Source organism: Procambarus clarkii, chromosome 12, assembly GCF_040958095.1.
Source record: "Procambarus clarkii isolate CNS0578487 chromosome 12, FALCON_Pclarkii_2.0, whole genome shotgun sequence".
Taxonomy (NCBI): Eukaryota; Metazoa; Arthropoda; class Malacostraca; order Decapoda; family Cambaridae; genus Procambarus; species Procambarus clarkii.
The window spans coordinates 25,591,303-25,618,547 of NC_091161.1; the positions used below are offsets into that span (position 1 = coordinate 25,591,303).

Genomic DNA, 27,245 nt, shown 5'->3' on the forward strand with positions numbered 1-27,245 from the left:
GAAGATATCTTGTGACTAGAATTTAGATGATGCAGTTCGACACACCAACCACCAAAGAAAACAAATGCATTTGGCAACCATTGGAGTTGAGCACTGGACCAGCCTCGTTGGCACTGATGATGATAACAGGAAGTGACACAGCAAAGAGACATCCACTAATCTACATTGAAGATTGATACATTGTGATAAGTGCAAGGGGAAGGCCAAACCCCATGAAGTACGGCCAGTTCTCTTCGATGAAACTTAATCTCTTGATTAGTTCCTAACCCATGTTGAACCATCTGTACTCAAAGGCATAGAGAGCATTAAGCATACACAGGTGAATACCGTTCAGGATCAAATCTACACCCACCAGAGGCACCAGCTTCATCAAGCTAGCCTGTATGAGAAAAAGAAACTGGACAAAGATGGAGATGAGAATATTGGCTACAAGTTTACTGATGCTGCTGATCAGGTGGGGACGTCCTTGGCGCTGGCGATATGCATTATCAGCTGTGCCTTGAAACCATATCGTGCTAATGATCCTGGAGAGCATGAAGAGTGGCAAGACCCACAATGTGTTGAAGATGGCCCAACCTGTCCTCTTACAAATTACCGCTGACTTGGCCGTTTGCCCGTATGGACAAATATGGACCTAACTTGAAAATTGAAAACAAATGACAATATATTTGGATTTTTTTTCCAAAACAGTAAGTTAAGGGTCCGCTGGTAGGTTAGGTGGACAGGAAATTCTCCTTTTAGTTTCAAAACGTCATAAAGAATGTTAATTGAAAGTTTCCTCTCCTAATCTTTCTGAGTAAGCCAGAAGACTCAAATAGAAAAGGGACAGTACATCACTTTTGTGAGAAGATCATTGAAAATTACGTCCGTTTTTGGCCGTAGCGCGCATACGAGCGAAAAGCGACGTTATTTTTAAGAGGACGGGTTGGTGAGGATGGGCAGCACCAACGATGACACTGGCCCCTGTTCCTCATCCAGGAAAAGCCTCAGCACCTGCTTCAGTCTCGGCAGGAATATTTAATGGAAGAATGCTACACTGAGGCCGAAAACAGCACCGTTGAGGATGCAACACTGCAATGCATTGTAAGCATGTAAATGTAATGCATTGGATTGTTGGGCCCATTCTAATCACACAATGTATATAAGTGTGAACTCAAAGATTTACTAGTTTGATAAAGTTTCACACCCAATTGGTACAAGGGATCGAAAACAACTCTCACTCACTCACTCTGCTGAAGACGGGGGCGAGTTCCTGATTAAAATGGGCTTAATCATATTATTTTTTAACCATTAGATTCATACTCAAGTACTCAAGAACTGGGGAAAGTTTAGCTCGCTGTTTAGAGTAACACAATTGAATTTCTAATTTCCGGTTTAGCTTTGGGGAGTATGATAGTAGTGTTGGAAATATTCAACACTTTATTACTAATATTCAGTACCTTCAGAAACTATTCTTGTAATGTGTAATATAATTTTACTAACACTACTAACCAATAGAGTAGTGAAAATAACATGATTTAATTAACTCATAATAATGCCTCATTTCCCCAGAAATTCTAGTAAAGTGTTGCATCAGATCACACGACGAAAGGAAAAATATTTACATTAATAAGAATTATATAAAATTATCCTAATTTCACATTCTTTAATGAGTATTATTTAATAACACTCTTGCATGAATATACTTCGTGAACTAAAGCAGATAATACATTTATTTTCCTTTATATAGTATTGTTTATTAGCTGGTAATAATTCTTGCAAATACCAATTGCTATTCCAGCGCATTCACATACTACTGAATATATATCCAGTACACTCTCATATTGAACAACGTTCATTTAATTATTATGAAATGAGAATTTGAATATTGTCAAATATGACAAATTAATTCTCTAATTCCTGATAATCTTTAGTTCCTATAAACTGGGATATTAATTAAATCATAGATAATATTAAGCGCACCATAGCAAAACTGCGCATGATGAGCTACCCGGGAAGGAGGAAGGACTGGCAAGCGACGCCATTAAGCTAGAGAGATTGTCTGGAAGCTGGTCAAATTACCGCCTCATCAATCCACCGTCCCTTCCACTATGGACGCTAGGAGGACGAGACTGCTTCATCATATCACAGACATCAGTATCGGCATATCTATAAGTTCATTTCCCTTGTTTTTTGTGATCACATTTAACATAATAAGTAGGACAATTTGTCGTTATGCTGCACATCCATTAAAAATAACCAGTAAGTGTACATACAGGGCTATACCACATCTAATTTAGAAATGTGGTATTATAACTCTCTAGGTGATTTCTACATACTACTCGCCTTTCAGCTTGGAATTGCTGATAATAAGGAAGATATGATGCTGCCTCGATCAAGTGTTCCCAGGATAGCCTGATGAAACAAATTTCTCGTGACGAATATATCCCGATGCATGCTAGCTTTCCTTCATACAGCTAAGCTGGTATTTCGTTCTTGTAGTTTGTAGAATATTATATTTTATTAACCCAAAGATTATTTAAAATTTCCAATATTTCATATTTTCTTCAATATTTCATGTGTATTAATCTTCATTTATTTTTACTTGAAATGCATTAATTTCTCTGTACTAATCAACCCCCCCCCCCCCAGTGTGTGGAGGGATTTGGCTTCGTAATTTATTATAACTACAGTTCATTCATTATACAGTAATAGATTTCCATCATACTTATATAAGAGATCCATAGGCACTGGTTCTCCAATTATTAGTTCCTTATCTTAAGGATGGTCCTACAAATGATTTATGAGATTTATTATCTTGGAGCCAGATTCCCCCAGAAGCAGAACGTATAAACATAGTTGCCTCTAAAAAGAGAGAAGAAACATGTTCAGGGGTATTGTAACCACATCCTGAATTCTAAATATATTTTAGCTATTTTTTCATAAAAAAAAATTGAATGATGCAGGAAACGCTCGACAGTATTGCTCACTTAACTTTATGATGATTAAAGTAAAAATGAACACAGAGTTTCATATAAACATTATATTTGAAATACCTGCAATCTCTGACTCTGTCCTTTGGAGACATCCTGGCTGCCTTAAGGTCAGGTGACCTTGTGGCTGCGGCAGCTTACCTCCTTCTCCTCCTGTGATCGCCATTGCGTCCTTTTTTATTTGTTTGTTTATTTAATAATTTCCTCTCTGGTAACCACTAAACTAGTCGGGACGTCATCTGCACATTCTACGTTGATTTGTTTTGCTGTATTCATAAAGTTCTTTGGTACTTTCTTATAATTTCGTAATTTAAACCATTTTCATTATCAGTTATTTGACTTATATTTTAATAGCCAGGTATTGTCTGTAATCTTTGTTTCATCTGGTGAAACACTGAAGGCTTTCTTTGCTGGCCTTGCAATACGTACTTTTATCTTAAATATTCTTGTCATAATTCGTTTGTATTGAGCCTTCTGTTTTCTGGTTAGGTTCTTTAGTGCCATGGTTATTCATTTTGGGTCACTACTATTTTAAATCAGCAATCTATAGCGTACAACGTTTCTGGGCTTTATTTGTAATTGTTTTAAATAAATCATAATACATCATAATCCATCATAATCCAGTAACCACCTCGGTAAACAAGACAAGGCTCAAGAACTGCCCAACTCTCATGTTCAGGTCTGCCAAATTTAAAATTCCCAAAGAACCCCTAAATATATGAATCAGAAGAGAGAAAAATCTGTCGCCTTAAGTTTCTCTCAAATAACTTTTTCGTGTCTCGTTTAAGGTAATTTCCTCGTGATATTTTCGTTTTCTCACTCATTTCCGTCCACCATTTGATAAGTGATGTAGTTCTTGATTCACTACCTCATACTTTCTCCTATGTTGTATATTGCAACAGTACATCGACCTAATTCACGTTGAAGCAGCTACAACAGCAGCCACAGTTTCCAATGGCCATAACCATATTACTATTACTGTGGTGCCTACTACCGTCCTACGCACTTAACTCTGTCAGCAAAAGCTGCCACACGCCTTCCATGAAAAGTATATCGTGTAGCTAGCATACATGGTGTTCTTGCTAATGAAAGCTTTCCAATTATTCATTAACGGAATTGCATTACTCGTACAATACCTTTGTCATTACAACTATATTTAAATTCCTCTTTGTTTCTAGCTCGGTGGATATTGTTTACCGAGAAGCGGACAGTGGGCTTGATCATATTACGTCACACTATTTCTTTTCAACTTTATCCCTTGCCTGCGGAGAATATACCCAAACACTTGCATTTGTAGAGCAGAAGGTTTTGCCTAACCAGCGCATGTGCCAAGATCCCAACACATCTCCAGACTTTTGTTGTGATGTTGATCTACATGTTTATTCAAAGCGACATTTTCCTTTCCTTAGTATATTTAAACACTTTTTGGGGATGGTTATGTAACGTATGATTGTTACGTCGTTGGGTAGATTAGATACACATTGTTTAGTGAGTTTTCATATTTATTTATTAGTCTTGATTACAGTAGTCGGTTGGTGGCATTGTCGTAAACGTTCAGACGGAGCTTGGAGCAGAGCAGAGAGCTGAGTGAGGCCGGAGTCGCGGAGCTCTATGTGGAAGAGTGTGGCGGCTCTATTGGGAATTGCCAGTGTCTGAACTCGGGGAGCGAGAACGTTGTAGCTCGATGTGGTCGTAGTCTGCTGTCTGCTCTGTGTTGAAGCTGTAGCGTCTTGGGTCAATTAGATCTGTACACGCTGAGTGCTACATTGTTAACTGTGGAAATTGTACTGTTCGCTATTCCTCATATCGCTTGCTTATATGGTGACTACACCTCGGCTCCCTCCAACAAGATGAGAAGAGTATTACCGGTAATTGGGGGAAAGGACTGTAGCTTCTATAATTAGTGCTAATTAGTTATGCTATTAAGATTATGAGATAATGGAGCGAGTATAAGATTAACTCGCTACAGTTATAACTGCATTCTAATCCTTTTATATTTCCTGAATGTTTGCAAATGTCCCTTACATATATGTACTTGTATGGATTTATATATACATTTTAAAGTTGTATGCACTAGTTAATTTGCTCGAAACATACTTAAAAGGGCTTTTCTACTGCAGGTGTGTTGGAGCTGCAGGTGTGTGCAACGGCACTTCAGGTGTGTATGAGGGAGCTACAGGTAATGTCCACCGTCCCCTCCACATGGTCACTGCTGTTAAAACCACTTGGGTCGCAACACGTGGGGAGCTCAGGTTACAATACATGAACACATTGCTGGTATGATATGTATACAGGTGTGTGAGGAAACTACAGGTATGTGAAGAAGCTACAGGTATGTGCGAGGGCGCTACAGGTATGTGCGAGGGCGCTGCAGGTGTGTGAGGGAGCTCGGGTTACAATACGGGAACAGATTGCAGGTATGATATGTATACAGGTGTGTGAGGAAACTACAAGTATGTGAGGAAGCTACAGGTATGTGCGAGGGCGCTGCAGGTATGTGCGAGGGCACTGCAGGTGTGTGAGGGAGCTCGGGTTACAATACGGGAACACATTGCAGGTATGATATGTATACAAGTGATGTAGGTTTTAAATCACTGAGGACAACACTGGTTGTATTAACATCAATTCAGAAGTTTCGTATCATAGTCATTAGACATCATCAAGAGAACTCGGAGAGATTTTACTAGTCATGTATTAATGATGAAGATGCTGTTGATAATGTTCGAAGACTGACAACAACAATAGTATCTACTGAAAATGTTTAAAATATTAAACTAAATATTTTCACAAGCATATTGAAGGTCAAGCGGACATAATATTCAATTATTAATATACTTTTAAGTGACTGGTGGTGTTATACGATACGTTTTTAAAGCCGTGTGTATATTATTCCGGTATGTATGAATCTCGTAATCATGGAATTATTTTGATAGAGCATGATCAAATCGGCAACAAGAATACAAACATAAGAACATAGGAATGAAGGAAACTGCTGAAAGGTCTATTGGCCCATACGTAGCAGCTTTAACTTATATCCACCCAAACTCAAGAGATCCTACGTCTGTTATGTTACCCAGTAATTTGTTCTACAAGTCAACAACCCTGTTACCAAACTAGTATTTACCCAGGTCTTTCCTAAATCTAAACGTGTTCAATTTATATCTATTATTTCGCGTTCTATTCAGTGAAATATATAATACCTTATTAATATCTCCCTTATTATGCTTTATTATAGACTCGTTCCTCTCAATGTTTGCTGGAGGATGCAAGAATTATGAGAAGAATCAAAACAGATGAAGATAGACAGACTAAAGGGATAACCTGGACAAACTGGAGGAATGGTCTATAAAATAGCTGCTAAATTTCAACTCAGGAAAGTGTAAGGTAATGAAATTAGGCGAAGGGAGCAGGAGGCTGAACACAAGATACCATCTGGGAGGTGAAATCCTGCAAGAGTCCAATAGAAAGATCTGGGGGTTGATATCACACCGAACCTGTCCCCAGAGGCCGACATCAAAAGAATATCATCAGCGGAATATGCTAGACTGGCCAACATAAGAACTGCCTTTAGAAACTTGTGTAAGGAATCGTTCAGGACCCTGTATACCACTTATGTCAGACCAATCCTGGAATGTGCAGCTCCAGCCTTGAGTCCATACCTAGTTAAACACAAGACAGAGAAGAATCAGCGGTATGCCACCAGGCTCGTCCCGGAACTGAGAGGTATGAGCTACGAGAAAAGGCTAAAGGAGCTGAACCTCACGTCCCTGGAAAACAGAAGAGTAAGGGGAGACATGATAAATTCCCTGAGAATTTTGTAGGTGGTTGACAGAGTGGACAAAGACAAACTCTTCAGCACGGGTGGGACACGAACAAGGGGACACAAGTGGAAACTTAGTACCCAGATGAGACACAGAGACGCTAGAAAGAAATTTTTCAGTGTCAGAGTAGTTTATAAATGGAATGCACTAGGCAGTGATGTGGTGGAGGCTGACTCCATACAGTTTCAAATGTTGATATGATAGAGCCCAGTAGGCTCAGGAACCTGTACACCAGTTGATTGACAGTTGAGAGGCGGGAACAAAGAGACAAAGCCCAACCCCTGCAAGCCTAATTATGTGAGTACAATTAGGTGAGGTGAGTACCACACACCTTTCTCTGACGAAAGAGCAGAGTTCAACCCCAGCAAGCACAACTAGGGGAATACAACTAGGTGAATACACACACACACACACACACACACACACATAAAAAACATTATATTAAATAAAAAAAAATTATATTAAATAAAAAATAAAACATGCTTCAATACGACGGTCAAATGATGTCACCCGTCAATACGACGGCCAGGTGATGGCACCCGTCAATACGACGGCCAGGTGATGGCATCCGTCGATACGACGGCCAGGTGATGGCACCCGTCGATACGACGGCCAGGTGATGGCACCCGTCGATACGACGGCCAGGTGATGGCACCCGTCGATACGACGGCCAGGTGATGGCACCCGTCGATACGACGGCCAGGTGATGGCACCCGTCGATACGACGGCCAGGTGATGGCACCCGTCAATACGACGGCCAGGTGATGGCACCCGTCGATACGACGGCCAGGTGATGGCACCCATCGATACGACGGCCAGGTGATGGCACCCGTCGATACGACGGCCAGGTGATGGCACCCGTCAGTACGACGGCCAGGTGATGGCACCCGTCAGTACGACGGGCAGGTGATGGCTCCCGTCAATACGACGGCCAGGTGATGGCACCCGTCAATACGACGGCCAGGTGATGGCACCCGTCAATACGACGGCCAGGTGATGGCACCCGTCAGTACGACGGCCAGGTGATGGCACCCGTCAGTACGACGGCCAGGTGATGGCACCCGTCAATACGACGGTCAGGTGATGGCACCCGTCAATACGACGGTCAGGTGATGGCACCCGTCAATACGACGGTCAGGTGATGGCACCCGTCAATACGACTGTCAGGTGATGGCACCCGTCAGTACGACGGCCAGGTGATGGCACCCGTCAATACGACGGCCAGGTGATGGCACCCGTCAATACGACGGCCAGGTGATGGCACACGTCAATACGACGGCCAGGTGATGGCACCCGTCAATACGACGGCCAGGTGATGGCACCCGTCAATACGACGGTCAGGTGATGGCACCCGTCAATTCGACGGCCAGGTGATGGCACCCGTCAGTACGACGGCCAGGTGATGGCACCCGTCAATACGACGGTCACATGATGTCACCCGTCAGTACGACGGCCAGGTTATGGCACCCGTCAATACGACGGCCAGGTGATGGCACCCGTCAATACGACGGTCAGGTGATGGCACCCGTCAATACGACGGCCAGGTGATGGCACCCGTCAATACGACGGTCAGGTGATGGCACCCGTCAATACGACGGTCCTGGGATGGCACCCGTCAATAAGACGGTCAGGTGATGGCACCCGTCAGTACGACAGTCAGGTGATGGCACCCGTCAATACGACGGCCAGGTGATGGCACCCGTCAATACGACGGTCAGGTGATGGCACCCGTCAATACGACAGTCAGGTGATGGCACCCGTCAATACGACGGTCAGGTGATGGCACCCGTCAATACGACGGTCAGGTGATGGCACCCGTCAATACGACGGTCAGGTGATGGCACCCGTCAATACGACGGTCAGGTGATGGCACCCGTCAATACGACGGTCAGGTGATGGCACCCGTCAATACGACGGTCAGGTGATGGCACCCGTCAATACGACGGTCAGGTGATGGCACCCGTCAATACGACGGTCAGGTGATGGCACCCGTCAATACGACGGTCAGGTGATGGCACCCGTCAATACGACAGTCAGGTGATGGCACCCGTCAATACGACAGTCAGGTGATGGCACCCGTCAATCCGCTGGAGGTTCCAGCCTTCCGTCACCCACAACTTCACTACTGTAACCAGCGCCTGGGAGCCTCGTCAACATTCTCAAGGGCCTAACACCAATGGATGGGAACTATCAGGGGAAAGTGCAAAGCCATTACGACTATATAGCACTTGGAAGGCATCAGGATAAGGATTTGGCCTGGGACGGGGAAGGGGATGTGAGGAATGGTGCCCAGCCACTTGGACAGTCGGGAATTGAACGCCGTCCAGCAAGACGCAAGACTGTCGCTCTACTTTTTAGCGCAAGTGGATTTAATTTGGGTTTGTCCTTATAATGTGATAATTACGAAGGAAGAGGATTAGTTCATTTATGTTAAAACAAGTTCTCACATTTTGAAGACAAAGTCACTTTTCTTGAAAAATGACTAGGAACATAATTGTTAAAAATTTAGTATTTTACGTATTTACTTTCCTTTAGAATTGATGAAAGTTAAGTCAGCTTGCAAATACGTGTGACTTGGGTCTTCACTTATTTCTATTCTCTCGTAATAACATGTGATGTTTTCGGTGTTCCTTACTTGGCTAAGATAGAGGATGGCCTTTCTTTCATTTATTTCCTTGACCCTCATACAGGCTGGTGCTTCCACACGCGACAGCCTGTAATTGTCTGTAACACAAAGAGTTGCCTTTAAGTTATAGGCAAGGTTTCCCGTTATGCCTAGCTCCTCCTCAATGATGTTATAGACGTCGGTGTCATGCTCTACACCGACGTTGATGCCTCCAGATTATATCACTTTCTGCTGGATAGCTTCGTCCAGAATAATCTTCTCTGACCCCAGAATGTTGACGAGACTGAAGATGCCTGGCGCTGACGCCAAGATGTCAGCCGCGTCAGATGGCATAATATTGCCTGCATTTAGTACAACAACTTTACCTACAGCGTCAGAGGTCAGCGCCACCGCTTCACTAATGGCCTGACTAATTACTGAACAATGCTGGGAGACGAGCCACGTCATCTACGTCGTTATCGAAAATACATCCAAACTAGTACTCTATAAATCCTGTATTTAAGACCGCAGGTTCGATTGTTTCAGCTAAGCTGACTTGTACTAGCCTGTTTAGCTATTAATGATAATCATTTAAACGGTAATGTTACGCGGAAGCGACAATTAACACAAAAAATTTTCAAAACTTTCTTTAATGTTGTTTACGTCAATAATAACAGCATATTTAAGGACGAAATTTTCACTGTTTCTTATTTCATAGTTACTCATGTAATTATACAGGTTCCACCTGGGTAACCTGGCAATGGGTTCACAAAACTGACATATTTTCATACCGTTTTCATACATCTCAGCATTACTGGGGTACAAAAAACATTTCGGACACTGTACCTGTTTGTCTGGCGAGACGCTCACGAGTCTTGTGCCGATGTCAAGTTTGAAGCTCAAACTGGATTGTTAATTGTTGTGGAAGCTATGTACCTCTGTAGCCTCTTGGAGCCCCATTTGATCTTGACACTCCAGGTCTTCCTGAGGGAGTGTGGAGTCGTGAGAGGGCATTACCACCGGCAGAAGTTTACTAAAGCCCCTACATCTTGTAGCGTCGAGCTCCCTCACGGCTTTTGTTAGTGCCTGTGAGTGTGTCTCGTGGTCTTGGGTCCCGAGCGGGTTTGATGATACATTTATTAAGCAGGTAGTAATTTTAGCGAGTTCGGCGGTGGTCATGTCTTTGTAAGGAAGAAGTTTGAAGGCAGCGCTCATCAGCTAATGCTGGCGGGTGAAGTCGAGGAGCATGGTGCCTGAGAAACTTTTGACAGAGTCGGTATTATTATCTGTATTATCATCATCACTATGACCGCTCTCCTCGATATTAATTTCGGTATTAATATCATCATTATTCCTGCTGTCCTAGGTATTAATTTCTGTATTACTATACATAGTGGCATTAACGGAGCCAATATTTGTGTCTGGCCTGGAAGATTCAACCTGGTCCTTATCGTTGTCTATATCTTTCGACACTGACCCTGAAGACTGGTCTCTCTCAGACTCCCCTCGGAAACAACAACACAACACTCTCACAATTTTCTTAATCACTGATAAACACATTTTTGATGCGAATAAATCTGTTTTAATTACCAAAATATATAGGTACAGTACAATCATCACATCTATAAATCTACTGCATAATTTAGTAAAGTTAGAATGTAACGACTAAACCACACATCAGAAAGTTGAGAAAGGACAAAGCTTTGGTCCGTCCTGGACAATCATCGATTCTTATAATGTATTGATAATGAACATGACATTCTCAGCCACGTTACTGTCACTCATCGTCTGATACAATGTACTAACCTGTTTGTGGAGAATATTGTTTGGTGGTAGACAGCAGGAAGAATGTTGGAGAGTTCGGAGTAGTTGGTAGTGAGAGTTGTGGGGGAGGTTGTTAGTGAGAGTTGTGGGGGAGGTTGTTAGTGAGAGTTGTGGGGAGGTTGTTAGTGAGAGTTGTGGGGAGGTTGTTAGTGAGAGTTGTGGGGAGGTTGTTAGTGAGAGTTGTGGGGAGGTTGTTAGCGAGAGTTGTGGGGTGGTTGTTAGTGAGAGTTGTGGGGAGGTTGTTAGTGAGAGTTGTGGGGTGGTTGTTAGTGAGAGTTGTGGGGTGGTTGTTAGTGAGAGTTGTGGGGAGGTTAGTGAGAGTTGTGGGGAGGTTGTTAGCGAGGGTTGTGACGAGGTTGTTAGTGAGAGTTGTGACGAGGTTGTTAGCGAGAGTTGTGACGAGGTTGTTAGTGAGAGTTGTGAACAGTTGGTAGTGAGAGTTGTGAACAAGTTGTTAGCGAGAGTTGTGAACAAGTTGTTAGCGAGAGTTGTGAACAAGTTGTTAGCGAGAGTTGTGAACAAGTTGTTAGCGAGAGTTGTGAACAAGTTGTTAGCGAGAGTTGTGAACAAGTTGTTAGCGAGAGTTGTGAACAAGTTGTTAGCGAGAGTTGTGAACAAGTTGTTAGCGAGAGTTGTGAACAAGTTGTTAGCGAGAGTTGTGAACAAGTTGTTAGCGAGAGTTGTGAACAAGTTGTTAGCGAGAGTTGTGAACAAGTTGTTAGCGAGAGTTGTGAACAAGTTGTTAGCGAGAGTTGTGAACAAGTTGTTAGCGAGAGTTGTGGGGAGGTTGTTAGCGAGAGTTGTGGGGGGGGTTGTTAGCGAGAGTTGTGGGGAGGTTGTTAGCGAGAGTTGTGGGGAGGTTGTTATCCGAGAGTTGTGGGGAGGTTGTTAGCGAGAGTTGTGGGGAGGTTGTTAGCGAGAGTTGTGGGGAGGTTGTTAGCGAGAGTTGTGGGGAGGTTGTTAGCGAGAGTTGTGGGGAGGTTGTTAGCGAGAGTTGTGGGAGGTTGTTAGTGAGAGTTGAGAACAGTTGGTAGCAAGAGTTGTGAACAGTTGGTGTGAGAGTTGAGAACAGTTGGTAGTAAGAGTTGTGAACAGTTGGTAGTGAGAGTTGTGAACAGTTGGTAGTGAGAGTTGTGAACAGTAGGTAGCAAGAGTTGTGAACAGTTGGTAGTGAGAGTTGTGAACAGTTGTTAGCAAGAGTTGTGAACAGTTGGTAGTGAGAGTTGTGAACAGTTGGTAGTGAGAGTTGTGAACAGTTGGTAGTGAGAGTTGTGAACAGTTGGTAGTGAGAGTTGTGAACAGTTGGTAGCAAGAGTTGTGAACAGTTGGTAGTGAGAGTTGAGAACAGTTGGTAGCGAGAGTTGTGAACAGTTGGTAGCGAGAGTTGAGAACAGTTGGTAGTAAGAGTTGAGAACAGTTGGTAATAAGAGTTGTGAACAGTTGGTAGCAAGAGTTGTGAACAGTTGGTAGCAAGAGTTGTGAACAGTTGGTAGCAAGAGTTGTGAACAGTTGGTAGCAAGAGTTGTGAACGGTAGGTAGCAAGAGTTGTGAACAGTTGGTAGCAAGAGTTGTGAACAGTTGGTAGCAAGAGTTGTGAACAGTTGGTAGTGAGAGTTGTGAACAGTTGGTAGTGAGAGTTGTGAACAGTTGGTAGTGAGAGTTGTGAACAGTTGGTAGTGAGAGTTGTGAACAGTTGGTAGTGAGAGTTGTGAACAGTTGGTAGTGAGAGTTGAGAACAGTTGGTAGTGAGAGTTGAGAACAGTTGGTAGCAAGAGTTGTGAACAGTTGGTAGCGAGAGTTGAGAACAGTTGGTAGTAAGAGTTGTGAACAGTTGGTAGCGAGAGTTGTGAACAGTTGGTAGCGAGAGTTGTGAACAGTTGGTAGCGAGAGTTGTGAACAGTTGGTAGTGAGAGTTGTGAACAGTTGGTAGTGAGAGTTGAGAACAGTTGGTAGCGAGAGTTGTGAACAGTTGGTAGCGAGAGTTGTGAACAGTTGGTAGCGAGAGTTGTGAACAGTTGGTAGCGAGAGTTGTGAACAGTTGGTAGCGAGAGTTGTGAACAGTTGGTAGCGAGAGTTGTGAACAGTTGGTAGCGAGAGTTGTGAACAGTTGGTAGCGAGAGTTGTGAACAGTTGGTAGCGAGAGTTGTGAACAGTTGGTAGCGAGAGTTGTGAACAGTTGGTAGCGAGAGTTGTGAACAGTTGGTAGCGAGAGTTGTGAACAGTTGGTAGCGAGAGTTGTGAACAGTTGGTAGTGAGAGTTGTGAACAGTTGGTAGTGAGAGTTGTGAACAGTTGGTAGTGAGAGTTGTGAACAGTTGGTAGCGAGAGTTGTGAACAGTTGGTAGCGAGAGTTGTGAACAGTTGGTAGCGAGAGTTGTGAACAGTTGGTAGCGAGAGTTGTGAACAGTTGGTAGCGAGAGTTGTGAACAGTTGGTAGCGAGAGTTGTGAACAGTTGGTAGCGAGAGTTGTGAACAGTTGGTAGCGAGAGTTGTGAACAAGTTGTTAGCGAGAGTTGTGAACAAGTTGTTAGCGAGAGTTGTGAACAAGTTGTTAGCGAGAGTTGTGAACAAGTTGTTAGCGAGAGTTGTGAACAAGTTGTTAGCGAGAGTTGTGAACAAGTTGTTAGCGAGAGTTGTGAACAAGTTGTTAGCGAGAGTTGTGAACAAGTTGTTAGCGAGAGTTGTGAACAAGTTGTTAGCGAGAGTTGTGAACAAGTTGTTAGCGAGAGTTGTGAACAAGTTGTTAGCGAGAGTTGTGAACAAGTTGTTAGCGAGAGTTGTGAACAAGTTGTTAGCGAGAGTTGTGAACAAGTTGTTAGCGAGAGTTGTGAACAAGTTGTTAGCGAGAGTTGTGAACAAGTTGTTAGCGAGAGTTGTGAAGAAATTGGTATATGCTGTAATCATCTTGCATTACTCTCTCATAGGCTTCAGATGCGACCAAACTGGCATCAACTATGACTTAAATTAATTAAGATGGAGGGTAGAAATATCCTAATCTTCTCTATTGTTTTGAGATGCATCTTATTGTCTCAATAAACTTTCTCGAACTTGTACTTGAATGACTTAAGATTTCGTCGTTACTTGCATGTCACATAAGTCATTCAAATATCAAATCATAGTTATTAATGAATTATCTAGCTCTAATAGTCACTTACCTAGTGCATCGTTATGACAGATTTAGTGTGTGTGTACTCAACTAGTTGTGTTTGCGGGGGTTGAGCTCTGGCTCTTTGGTCCCGCCTTTCAACCGTCAATCAACTGATGTACAGATTCCTGAGCCTACCGGGCTCTGTCATATCTACATTTGAAACTGTGTATGGAGTCAGCCTCCACCACATCACTTCCTAGTGCATTTCATTTACTACTACTCTGACACGGAAAAAGTTCAGAGTAGTGTGTGTGTGTGTGTGTGTGTGTGTGTGTGTGTGTGTGTTTGTGTGTACTCATCTATTTGTGCTTGCGGGGTTGAGCTTTGGCTCTTTGGTCCAGCCTCTCAACCGTCAATCAACTGGTGTACAGATTCCTGAGCCTATTGGGCTCTATCATATCTACATTTGAAACTGTGTATGGAGTCAGCCTCCACCACATCAATGCCTAGTGCATTCCATCCGTTAACTACTCTGACACTGAAAAAGTTCGTTCTAACGTCCCTGTGGCTCATGTAGGTACTCAGTTTCCACCTGTGTCCCCTTGTTCGCGTAGCACCAGTGTTGAATAGTTTATCCTTGTTTACCCGGTCGATTCCCCTGAGGATTTTGTAGGTTGTGATCATGTCTCCCCTTACTCTTCTGTCTTCCAGTGTCGTAATGTGCATTTCCCGCAGCCTTTCCTCGTAACTCTTGCCTTTTAGTTCTGGGACTATTCTAGTGGCATACCTTTGGACTTTTTCCAGCTTCGTCATGTGCTTGACAAGGTACGGGCTCCATGCTGGGGCCGCATACTCCAGGATTGGTCTTATATATGTGGTGTACAAGATTCTGAATGATTCCTTACACAGGTTCCTGAACGCTGTTCTGATGTTAGCCAGCTGCGCATATGCCGCAGACGTTATTCTTTTTATGTGGGCTTTAGGAGACAGGTTTGGTGTGATATCAACTCCTTGATCTTTCTCTCTGTCTGTTTCATTAAGTACTTCGTCTCCTATTCTGTATCCTGTGTCTGGCCTCCTGTTTCCACTGCCTAGTTTCATTACATTAAAATTTACTCGGGTTGAACTTTAGTAGCCATTTGTTGGACCATTCATGCAGTCTGTCTAGGTCATCTTGTAGTCTCATACTGTCTTCCTCCGTCTTAATCCTCCCCATAATTTTTGCATCATCAGCAAACAATGAGAGGAATGATTTTATATCATCTGGAAGATCATTTACATATATGAAAAACAGTATGGGTCCAAGAACTGAACCCTGCGGGACCCCACTGGTGACGTCTCGCCAATCTGATACCTCACCCCGCACAGTAGCTCGCTGCCTTCTGTTACTTAGGTACTCCCTTATCCAATGGAGTACCTTCCCTTTCACTCCTGCCTGTATCTCCAGTTTTCGCACTAGTCTCTGGTTTGGCACTCTGTCAAAGGCTTTCTGGCAATCAAAAAATATGCAGTCTGCCTACCCCTCTCTTTCTTGTCTGATCGTAGAATTCAATTAGTCCTGTGAGGCATGACTTGCCATCCCTGAAACCATGTTGGTGTTGTCACAAAGTTCCTTCGCTCCAGATATTCAACTAGCTTTTTTCGCACAATTTTCTCCTTTATGCATAACTTGCATACCATTTCTTGCATGGTATGCAAGTTAAGGATACTGGCCTGTAGTTCAGTGCCTCCTGTCTATCCCCTTTCTTGTATATCGGGACTACGTTTGCCGCCTTCCAAATTTCTGGCAGTTCACCTGTTACCAGTGATTTGTTGTAGACCATGGAGAGTGGCAGGCACAGAGCTTCTGATCCCTTAGAGCCCATGGTGAGATTCCATCCAGGCCTGTAGTCTTTGTCACGTCCAAATCTAGCAGATGCTTCCTCACCTCCCCACTGGTAATCACAAGCTCCTCTAGTGGTGTCTGGTTTGATGTTCCCTCTCTTACCTCTGGGACTTCGCCTTGCTCTGAGTTGAGGACCTCCTTGGATGTCTTATTGAGTTCCTCGCAGACTTCCTTGTCATTTGTATTTAATTTTTCTGCCCCTACCCTCAGTTTCATTACCTGTTCCTTCACTGTTGTTTTCCTCCTGATGAGGCTATGCAGCAGTTTGGGTTGAATCTTTGCCTTGCTCGCCATGTCATTTTTATATTGCCTCTAACTCTCTTCTCACCCTGACGTATTCATTCATGGCGCTCTGGTATCTTTCGCTGCTCTCTAGTGTTCTATTGTTTCTATAGTTTTTCCCCGCCCATTTACTTTGGTGCTTTGCTGGCTTACAAATCTGATTAAACCATGGGTTTCTCATCTGAATTTCTTTTTTTTCCTTTTGGACTGGGACGAACTTGTCTGCTGCCTCCTTACACTTCTGTGTGATGTAGTCCATCATGTCTTTAACCGTCTTTCCTCTGAGCTCTGTTTCCCAAACTATTTCAGTTAGGAATTTTCTCATTTCCTCATAGTTTCCCTTCCAGAATGCCGGCTTCTTGCTTTCTGATCCCTTCCTTGAGTACATTAACCCTTCTTCGACCAGATATTCAAACAACAGTACACTGTGATCACTCATACCCACGGGGGCTTCAAGACCGATTTCCCTCATGTCTGAATCGTTCAGAGTGAATATTAAGACGAGTCTTGTGGGTTCATCATTGCCCCTCATTCTCGTGGGACCTTTGACATACTGACTTAAAAAGTTTCTAGTTGCCACTTCAAACAGTTTTGCTCTCCATGTTTCCTCACCATGTGGTTCCTTGTTTTCCCAGTCTATCCTTCCGTGATTAAAGTTCCCCATTATGAGCAGATGGGATCGATTTCTACAGGCAGCACCGGCTGCTCTCTCAATGATAGTGTTAACAGACATGTTTCTGTCATACTCTTGCCTGGGTCTTCTTTCATTTGGTAGTGGGTTATATATCACTACTACTACTACTCTTGGTCCTCCCATTGCCATGGTGCCTGTTATGAAGCCTCTGAACCTTTCGCAGCCCGGAATAACCATCTCCTCGAAACTCCATTCCTTTCTCATCAGTAGAGCCACTCTACCTCCTCCCCTTCCTTCCCCCTCTTTCCTTATTACAGTGTAGTCATGTGGAAACACTGCATTCATTATGATTCCTGAGTTTTGTTTCTGAGAGTCCAATTACATCTGTTTTTTTGTGAGCTACGGGTTGAATATTCACTTGTCTCTTTAGTGAGCTGCACCCAGCAAGCTGCAGCCAGCCGTAAGCTGTCAACTGTCACCTGTCACTAAAGTGCTCAGCTTCACCCAAGTTATTTTTGGTCGGATAGTTCCATTATTCTTCAGCAGAAACCGGAATGGTATACAAGGAGACCAGGATTTTCCACAATCAACAATTGGTAGTCATTGGTACTAAAATCAACTACACGTCAGTCATCTAACATCATCGATTTTTTTTAAGAACATGTGTTGTGTAATAATGTTAAAATGATATTTTGCTCAATTTTGTTGTCAATCAATTGTATAAAATATCTGAGAGTTAAGATCTCTGAATCCCTAGGAACAAAATTTTGGAAACCCTGAATGTTGAAAACTAGAAATATAGTAGTGAAATTCTAGAAAAGTGGATATATAAAAAAAATTTACATGGACCTGTTTAAGAAAGAGCTCTATTAGGAGAACTATTGCACTGCGCCTAAGACATAGGTTCTAGAAATGATAAGGGTAGCAGTTTCCTTGCTCCGAGTTCATTGGTGCAAGAGGGGTGGACAACATGAACCTGATACTCTTAGCTCGAAGTATGTGGACATTCTATTGCTGACTAATTTCAGAACTGTGATATTAAAATTAGTATTGATAATAGCGACTTCCTTTTAAGGTTGGGAAAATCGCATGTGGACATTGATTTTGAATGTTTGGTTAATTAAGTGACATGCTGTGGCATAAAGTGACCACAGGTGTTGAGTGAAACACATGAATGACGGAACACGTCGATGGACGACGAAGGCCAATGATTTTTGTTCGCCAGATTTTGTGATAGGGATTGAGATATTGAATTTAGTTATATCAAGTCTGGGTATAGGATGTTTTATTCTTCCAGATGTATTGGGAAGATTGCTGGACTGTAAACAACATTATAGTTGTAGAGTGAACCAGCCAAGCTGATTTGGCTGGATTAACCTTTGAGGCGTTGGTTCAGTTTTTATATAAAGTAAAGGATTGGCCCTGGATACCGTTACACCACTGCTACCTCAAGATCGACCAAGGCATTTAATATCCAGTCTGAAGCCTTCCCAGACCTCCCTACAAGAGGCGCCACGAGTGGTGCCACCACACAACACCTCAACTACTGGACTAGTAACTCCCGCGGCAGCAGCCAATCACAGACCCAGGAGTCGCCACTCATCCAGCCCGGCCAAACACCGACTCAGCCGTCGCCACCAACCCATCCTTGGACCAAATCCATTTTATCCAACAGTTAACCCCAAAGACGAATTCATCAATTTTAACATTGTTCGTTCAAAACGAAGTAAGTAAGTAAGTAATTATCAAAAGAAGGCACCAAACCGGGAAGGCTATGTAGCACCATCAAATACGCAAAATAATCAGAGGGCGCTAAATATCACCAAGGATGCCAATACGAGAACAAAAACGCATAAGGCGAACGATATCAAAAGTATCCGAGTCACCAAGAATTCTATCGAGGGGCAGGTGACCGCGAGGGGCGGTCGGAAAGCAAGACACACGCTCGTCCTGGAAGTCAGGACATTCAAGAAGGACATGCACGACCGTAAGAGGGACAATGCAACTAGGACAATAAGGAGCAGGGCGGCGCTCCATCCAGTGACCATGGGTTAAGCGAGTATGGCCAATACGCAACCTCGCCATAACTGTTTCCCACCGCCGGTTACAGTGGAAGGAGGACGGCCACGAGGAAACACAAGATTTAAGAGTATGTAGCTTGTTACCAGTAACAGACAACCAAGAAGCCTGCCAACGGGTAAGGACTGAGGAATGGATAACCGGGTAAAAGTCGGAATATGGAATGCCTTTACGAGAGATGGGACAAGAGCGGACAGCTTCCTTGGCGGCAGCATCCGCACGCTCATTTAAACACACACCAATATGGCTGGGAACCCAACAAAACTCAACCGACTTAAATTTACTGTGAACAAGAAACAGCCAATGTTGGATCTCGACAACTACTGGATGAACCGGATTAAAGGACCCGAGAGCCATGAGGGAACTACGAGAGTCAACAACAACAACAAAGCAAGACACACAACGAGAAAGCAGGAGACGAAGAGCACAGAGAATAGCATAAAGTTCCGCTGTAAAGATGCTAGTCTCCGGAGGCAAGCGACACATATAAGTGCGATCAGGAAAAACAACAGAGTAGCCAACACCGTCCGCTGACTTAGACCCATCGGTGAAGACAGAAACGGAGCGGGAGTGAGAAGAAAAGTGCTCGAGGAAAAGGCGTTTTAGAACCGTAGGAGGGGTAAAAGCTTTAGTGATAAGGGTCAAGAATGTACAAAACCGCGAAAGAGGGACCCTCCACGGGGGCAAAGAAGGAACAACACGAGGAGAAACATTAGAAATACGAACGGAAAGAGAATCCTGTAGGCGAGATAACCGGAAAAGCATCAAGACGGCGAAGAGTAGAAGGAGAAGCAGACGAGTAAGCAGGGCAACCATAATCGAGCTTAGACAGGACGAGAGAGGAATGCAAAGCAAGGAGAGTGCGCCTATCTGCCCCCCAAGAAGTATGGGACAAGACCCGAAGGAGGGTAAGGGCCTTAGAGCACTCAACACGGAGGTAAGAGATATGGGGAGACCAAGACAACGAGTGTCAAGGAATAACCCCAAAAGCTTCGCGGAATCTTTGTATTCAAGGGGATGACCATAAAGTGACAAAGAGGGACGAAGAACAACCCGTTTCCGTGTAAAAGTCATGGCACAAGTCTTAAAAGTAGAGAACTTGAAGCCATGATCTGTGGCCCAAGACGACACGGCATCAATTGCAAGTTGAAGCCGGCGTTGAAGGAGAGGCGAATCATCACCCTGACAACAAAGGGTAAGATCATCGACATAGAGAGCGGAGAAGACACCAGAAGGAAGAGAGGAAAGAAGACCATTGAGGGCAACCAGAAAAAGAGTAGTGCTCAGAACACTACCCTGGGGCACACCTTCGTATTGCTGAAAAGAGGGAGAGAGCGCGGTACCAAGGCGCACCCGAAAGGAACGACGAGAGAGGAAGCTGCGGAGAAAGAGAGGGAGATGACCACGAAGGCCAAAAGAATGAAGTTGAGATAGGATATGATAACTCCAAGTGGTGTCGTAAGCCTTTTCCAGGTCAAAAAGGACGGCAACAACGGAGGTCTTTGCAGCAAAAGCAGTACGAATATAGACCTCCAAGTTCACCTGGACATCTGTCGTGCTGCGGCACTTCCGGAAACCAAATTGAGAAGGGGAGAGGAGGTGATGGTGTTCCAGGAACCACATCAGACGAACGTTAACCATACGTTCAAAGAGTTTGCAGACACAACTTGTGAGAGCAAAAGGGCTAAAGTCCTTAGGGGAAGTACCCATAGACCCCGGTTTGCGAACAGGGAGGACAACGGCATCGACCCAGTCCTCAGGGACTGACGACGACTCCCAGATCCGATTATACAGACTCAGTAAATACTGAGACGTGCTCGGAGGGAGATGGCGAAGCATCTCATAATGAATACCATCGGAGCCCGCCGCCGTAGAACCGCAGAGGGCCAGAGCAGAACGAAGTTCAGAGAGAGAGAGAAGGGATCATTATAGGGAAGCTGAAGATGAGTGCAGAAATCTAAAGGAGGAGACTCAAGGACAGGTTTACGAAGAAGGAAAGATTGGGGAAGATGAAGACCAGAGCTAACAGAAGAAAAGTGGGAACCCAGTTCGGAAGCGACCTGCAACGGGTCCGCCACAAGAGTATCATGGAGGTGAAGGACCGGTGAAACATCGGGGACGAACTTACCCGCTATCTTGCGGATACGCTTCCAGATCTGGGCCAGAGGGGTTTCGGACGTAATTGTTGAGACATAAGGTGCCCAACATTCACGTTTAGCCGTACGGATGGCCCTACGGGCCACCGCACTCGCTTTCCGAAAGAAAAGAAAAGAATCGGTCGTCTGCCTACGGCGGTGCCACTTCCAGGCTGCACGCTTACAGCGGACAGCCCGAGCACAGTCCGCATTCCACCAGAGAACGCACTTCCGTGGACCCCGAGAGGAAGAGCGAGGAATAGAGCGGAGGGCAGCGTTGAAGACAGTGTCATGAAAAAGGAGGAGAGCGCGAGAGAGAGGCAGAAGGGAGAGGTCAGAGAGAGCAGCACTGAGGGTAAATAGGGTCCAGTCTGCCTTAGCAAACTGCCACCTAGGGAAAGAGAGGGAAGGGCGAAAAGAGAAAAAGGAAACAAGGATGGGGAAATGATCACTTCCATGGAGGTCATCAAGAACCTGCCACGTGAAATCTAAGTAAAGAGAAGAAGAGCAGAGAGAAAGATCAAGACAAGAAAGGGTGCGAGTCCGAGAGTCCAAATGAGTGGGCTCACCAGAATTCAGAAGAGACAGGGAAGGAGAGAGGAGAAACGGCTCAAGGAGGCGACCCTGGGTATTCGTCAGAACGTCACCCCAAAGAGAATGACGACAATTGAAGTCACCCAGCAGGAGCACAGGCTCCGGCAAGGAGTCTAGGAGGTGTTTCAAATCAGGAAGAGAGAGCGGGACTCTCGGGGGGAGATAAATGGAACAAACTGTGTACCATTTCCCCACAAAGATACGAGCAGTAGAACAATGGAGAGGCAAAGGAAAAAGTAAAGGAACAAAGGGAACATCAGCACGAATCAAGAGAGTAGAAGAATTAGAAGCCCCAGCAATGGCTGGGGGGGGAGGGAGAGAAAGGAATAGCCACGAAAACGACCAGGACGAGCACCAAGCATTGGCTCCTGGAGACAGACACAAAGGGGCGAAAATCGCGAAATCAGAAGTTGGAGTTCGAGGAAATTGGCGTAATAACCTCGAACATTCCATTGAAGAATGGACAACGACGAGAAGAGAAAAGACAAAAACAGAGAACAAGGAAGAAACAAATGCGAAAGAGCAACAGAGCACGTTAAAGAATATCAGGGTCAGCAAAGTCAGGGTTAGGGGGCATGGGTAAACTGAGCAAAGACGGAGGGAAGGAAACGGGAGAACAGATCAGAGGTTGGCGGGCGGGGTCCGGAGGAGGAGGAGGAGGAGGAGGAGGAGGAGGAGGAGGAGGAAACAACGGAGAGGAGTAGTCAAGGACAGCAGCAGGAAGAGGGGGAGTAGAAAGAGGGGAGCGCACCCCAGCAAGAGCAGCAACCGAAAGGGAAGCAGGGGCCAAAGAAACCTCCATAGCAGGAACAGGGGGCGCAATCACTGAAACGGGAGGGGAAGGAGCAACAGAGCCAGAAGTAGGAGCTGAGGAAGAAAGCGAAGCGTTTTTACCCCCCAGGTAGGAGGAGGGAGAGGAGCCAGGCTTACGCTTCTGACTCGGAGACAGGTGTTCCAGCAACTACGTACTGGGCAACGGATTCCAGCGTCTCAACAGGAGAAGCTGAACGAGAGCACACACGACAGCCATTGGGAGAGTGATGGACATCAGCTCGTACCGACAGGCGGTGTAGAGAGTCAATAGACGGAGAAGGATGGGAAGGAGGATCGGAGGGAGACGAGGAAGAAGACACAGGAGACATGACAGATCGGGCAGGAAGAAGGGGAACCCCCAGACAGGAGGACCAGGAGGGGAACCCTTCGGGACAGAACCCAATGGAACAGAGGAGGGGGCAGTGGGCGTATCAGGGTCCAAGGCCTGGAAACGGTTTGGGTCTAAGGAAGGTGGGAAGGACGAGGAGAGGAAGAACGCAACACGCGAGCAATAAGAGACGTTAGCATAAGGTGGGAGCCGGCAATCCTGGTGTCTCGCCTTAGGAAAAGATAAACGCTCCCGATGCTTCAAGTTGAGGATGGCTGCCTCAAGATTTTAATGTATACACGCACGGGAGAAGGTAGGGTGCGCCTCACCGCAATTGAGGCAGCGAGCCTGGGGAGAAGTGCACTCCGACTTAGTGACCCTCGCCCCCACACAAAGGACAGAGAGAGACAGTTCCAGAGAAGCAGAGGGCACCATACCCAAACCTTCAGCACTTACTACAGAGTCGAGGAGAGGGAATGTACTTCTGGACGGAGCACCTGGCACCAGCAAGAATGACAGATGGCGGAAGGGTCCTACCATCAAAGGTAATCTTCACAACCCGAAGGGGATGATGGCGACGACCACGAGGGGGGACGAGTAAACGAGTCTACTTGGAGGACAGAATGGCCCTGGGCATCGGAGATATGACGAATATCCTCGTGGCAGTCCTGGAGATTCCGAACACCGGTAGCAACATGGGGTGGGAGGAGAATAGTGCCAACACTGGCATTCAACCGAGCGTTCTTGGAGACGCAAACACGGGTCTCCCCCAAGGCAGGATAAGGCGGCCAAGTGGGTGGCTACATCCTTAGGAGGAGCAGCAACGAAACATGCACCGAGACGGGTGGGATGGAAAGTAACAGAGGCATGTACGGAATCAAGAAGGTGCCTATGATGGGAGAAACCATCAGGAGGTGCAGAATCAAGAGGGCGGAGACCAAAGTATTTGGCCCACGAAGCGGGACCAAACAAGGCTTGATACGCATCAGTACGGGAAGGAATCAAGCGAGTGCGGCCGTGTCGAGGACGGCGTTGAGAACCCCCAGAGAGGGGTTAAAAGGCGCAGTAGTCACAACTTGAGACTGAGCTGTGCCAGGGGACGAGGTGGTCACCACTGGGGGCTTGTGGCTTGACCCAACCACAGAGGAGGGAGGGGTCGCCGAGTGGAGTAGTCAGGAGGGTCAAAGGAGGAGCAAGGTCGGGGCCCAACACAGCGGGGGCTTCAGAGCCAGGTTAGGCAGTATGAGGGTGTACCCCAGGGTAGTGTTCTGAGCACTCCTCTTTTCTAGTTGACCTCAATAGTCTTCTATCCTCTCTTCCTTCTGGCGTCTTCTCCGCTCTCTTTGTTGACGATCTTACCCTTTGCTGTCAGGGTGATGATTCGCCTCTCCTTCAACAGCGGCTTCAACTTGCGATTAAATGCCGTGTCATCTTGGGCCACCGATCATGGTTTCAAGTTCTCTGCGTCTAAGACTTGTGCTATGACTTTTACACGGAAGCATGTCGTTCTTCGTCCCTCTTTTTCGCTTTATGGTCATCCCCTTGTGTATAGGGACTCCGCTAAGTGTTTATGGTTAATCTTTGACACTCGTTTGTCATGGTCGCCCCATATCTCTTTCCTCAGAGTTGGAAGCTCTAAGGCCCTTAACCTACTAAAGGTTTTGTCCCATACTTCTTGGAAAGCGGATAGGAGCACGCTCTTCTATTTGCACTCCTCTCGTCCTGTCTAAACTCGATTATGGTTGCACTGCATACTCTTCAGCTTCTCCTCCTCCTCATCGTCGTCTTGATGCTTTGCACCATATTGAGTTGCGTCTCGGCTCTGGTGCCTTTCGTTCGACTCCCGCCCTCAGCTTGTATGTTGACACTGGCTTCCTATCTCACCAGGACCGCCGTGATCGCTACTGTCTTCGCTATCTTGCGAGGTCCTTACAACATCCTTCCTCTCGCCTCTGTCGTGCTTTAACTTTTACCCCTTCTGTGGTTCCTGTTCCTCCTCATCGCCTCCCACTTTGTCCGACTATCTCGTCTACAGGATTCTCTTTCCGTTCGTATTTCTAATGTTTCTCCTCGTATTGTTCCTTCCTTGGCTCCCCTGTGGAGAGTCCCCTTTCCGAAGTTTTGTATGTCTTTGACCCATATCACTAAAGCTTTTACACTTCCTACGGTTCTGAAACGCCTTTTTCTTGAGCACTTTTCTTCGTACTCCCACTCTGTTTCCATCTTCACCGATGGGTCTAAGTCTGCGAACGGTGTGGGCTATTCTGCTGTTTTTCCTGACCGCACTTATGTGTCGCCTCCCTTTGGAGGCTAGCGTCTTCACAGCAGAATTTCATTCTATTCTCTATGCTCTCCGTTTCTTGCTTTCTCATTGTCAATCCTTCTTTGTGGTTGTAGTTGACTCTCGTAATGGCCTCATGGCTCAAGGGGTCCTTTAATCCTGTCCATCCGGTGGTCATAGAGATTCAACATTGGCTGCTTCTTATCTCTAGTAAATTTAAATCTGTAGAGTTTTGCTGGGTTATCTTGAAGTTATCTTGAGATGATTTCGGGGCTTTAGTGTCCCAGCGGCCAGGTCCTCGACCAGGCCTCCACCCCCCAGGAAGCAGCCCGTGACAGCTGACTAACACCCAGGTACCTATTTTACTGCTAGGTAACAGGGGCATAGGGTGAAAGAAACTCTGCCCATTGTTTCTCGCCGGCGCCCGGGATCGAACCCGGGACCACAGGATCACAAGTCCAGTGTGATGTCCGCTCGGCCGACCGGGCTTCCCAGCCATATTGGTGTTTCTTTAAATGAGTGCGGATGCTGCCTCTAGAGAAGCTATCCATTCTTGTCCCATCTCCTGTAAAGGTATTCCTTATTCCGACTTTTATCCAGTTATTCATTCCTCCATCTTTGCCCGTTGGCAGCGTTGTTGGTCTTCTGTAGTTGGTAACAAGCTGCGTACTCCCAAACATAGTGTATCCCTGTGGCCTGCCTTCCTGCCACTGTAACCGGCGGTGGGAAACGGCTCTAGCAAGGTTGCACATTGGCCATACTCGCTTAACTCACGGTCACTTAGTTTGCACAATTAGGAGCAGGGAGGGGCTCCATTGAGTTGTCCCTCTTGCAGTTGTGTATATCCTTGTTGAATATCCTGACTTCCAGGACGTGCGTGTGCCTTGCTTTCCGACAGTCCCTTGTGGTCACTTGTCCCTCGCTAGAATTCTTGGTGAATCGAATACTTTTGATTTCGTTCACCTAATGCGTTTCTGTTCTCGTATTGGCATTCTTGGTGATATTTAGCGCCCTCAGATTATTTTGCACTCTGATGGTGCTACATAGCCTTCCCGGTTTGGTCCCTTCTTTTGATAATTACTTACTCTTCGCTGACCTCACTATATGGTGGCGGTGGCGGACAGTGGCGGCGGTGGCGGACAGTGGCGGCGGTGGCGGACAGTGGCGGACACTGGCGGCTGTGTCTGGCGGTGGTGGCGGGCGGTGGCGGGTGGCGGCGTCTGTGATGAGTGGTGGCGGCTGGCGGTGGTGGGTGGTGGCGGCGGTGGCGGCGGCGGCTGGTGGTGGTGGGTGGTAGCGGCAGTGGTAGTGGGTGGTGGTGGCGGCGGCGGTTGGTGGTGGGTGGTGGCGGCGGGTGGTGGGTGGCAGCGGCGGCTGGTGGTGGTGGGTGGTGGCGGCTGTGGCGGGCGGTGGCGGACAGTGGCGAGCGGTGGCGGACAGTGGCGGCGGTGGCGGACAGTGGCGGCGGTGGCGGACAGTGGCGGCGGTGGCGGACAGTGGCGGCGGTGGCGGACACTGGCGGCTGTGTCTGGCGGTGGTGGCGGGCGGTGGCGGGTGGCGGCGTCTGTGATGAGTGGTGGCGGCTGGCGGTGGTGGGTGGTGGTGGTGGCGGCGGCGGCGGCTGGTGGTGGTGGGTGGTGGCGGCGGTGGTGGTGGGTGGTGGTGGCGGCGGCGGCGGCTGGTGGTGGCGGCGGCTGGTGGTGGCGGCGGCGGCGGCTGGTGGTGGTGGGTGGTGGCGGCGGGTGGTGGGTGGCGGCGGCGGCTGGTGGTGGTGGGTGGTGGCGGCTGTGGCGGGCGGTGGCGCGCGGTGGCGGGCGGTGGCGGGCGGCGGCGGCTGTGATGGGTGGTGACGATCGGCGGTGGGGGGGGCTGGTGGCGGCTGGCGGTGGCGGCTTGCGGTGGCGA

General features: G+C 46.4%; 1 long non-coding RNA gene across 1 annotated transcript in view; it reads left to right on the top strand.

Annotated features, from left to right (window-relative positions):
* The window catches only part of LOC138363888 (uncharacterized), a 297,587-nt gene that overhangs the window by 243,937 nt on the left and 26,405 nt on the right, over window positions 1-27,245 (top strand). The window contains exon 2 of the long non-coding RNA XR_011228227.1: window positions 5,093-5,130. This is a non-coding gene — a long non-coding RNA (uncharacterized lncRNA). The remainder of the gene's footprint in view (window positions 1-5,092; window positions 5,131-27,245) is intronic.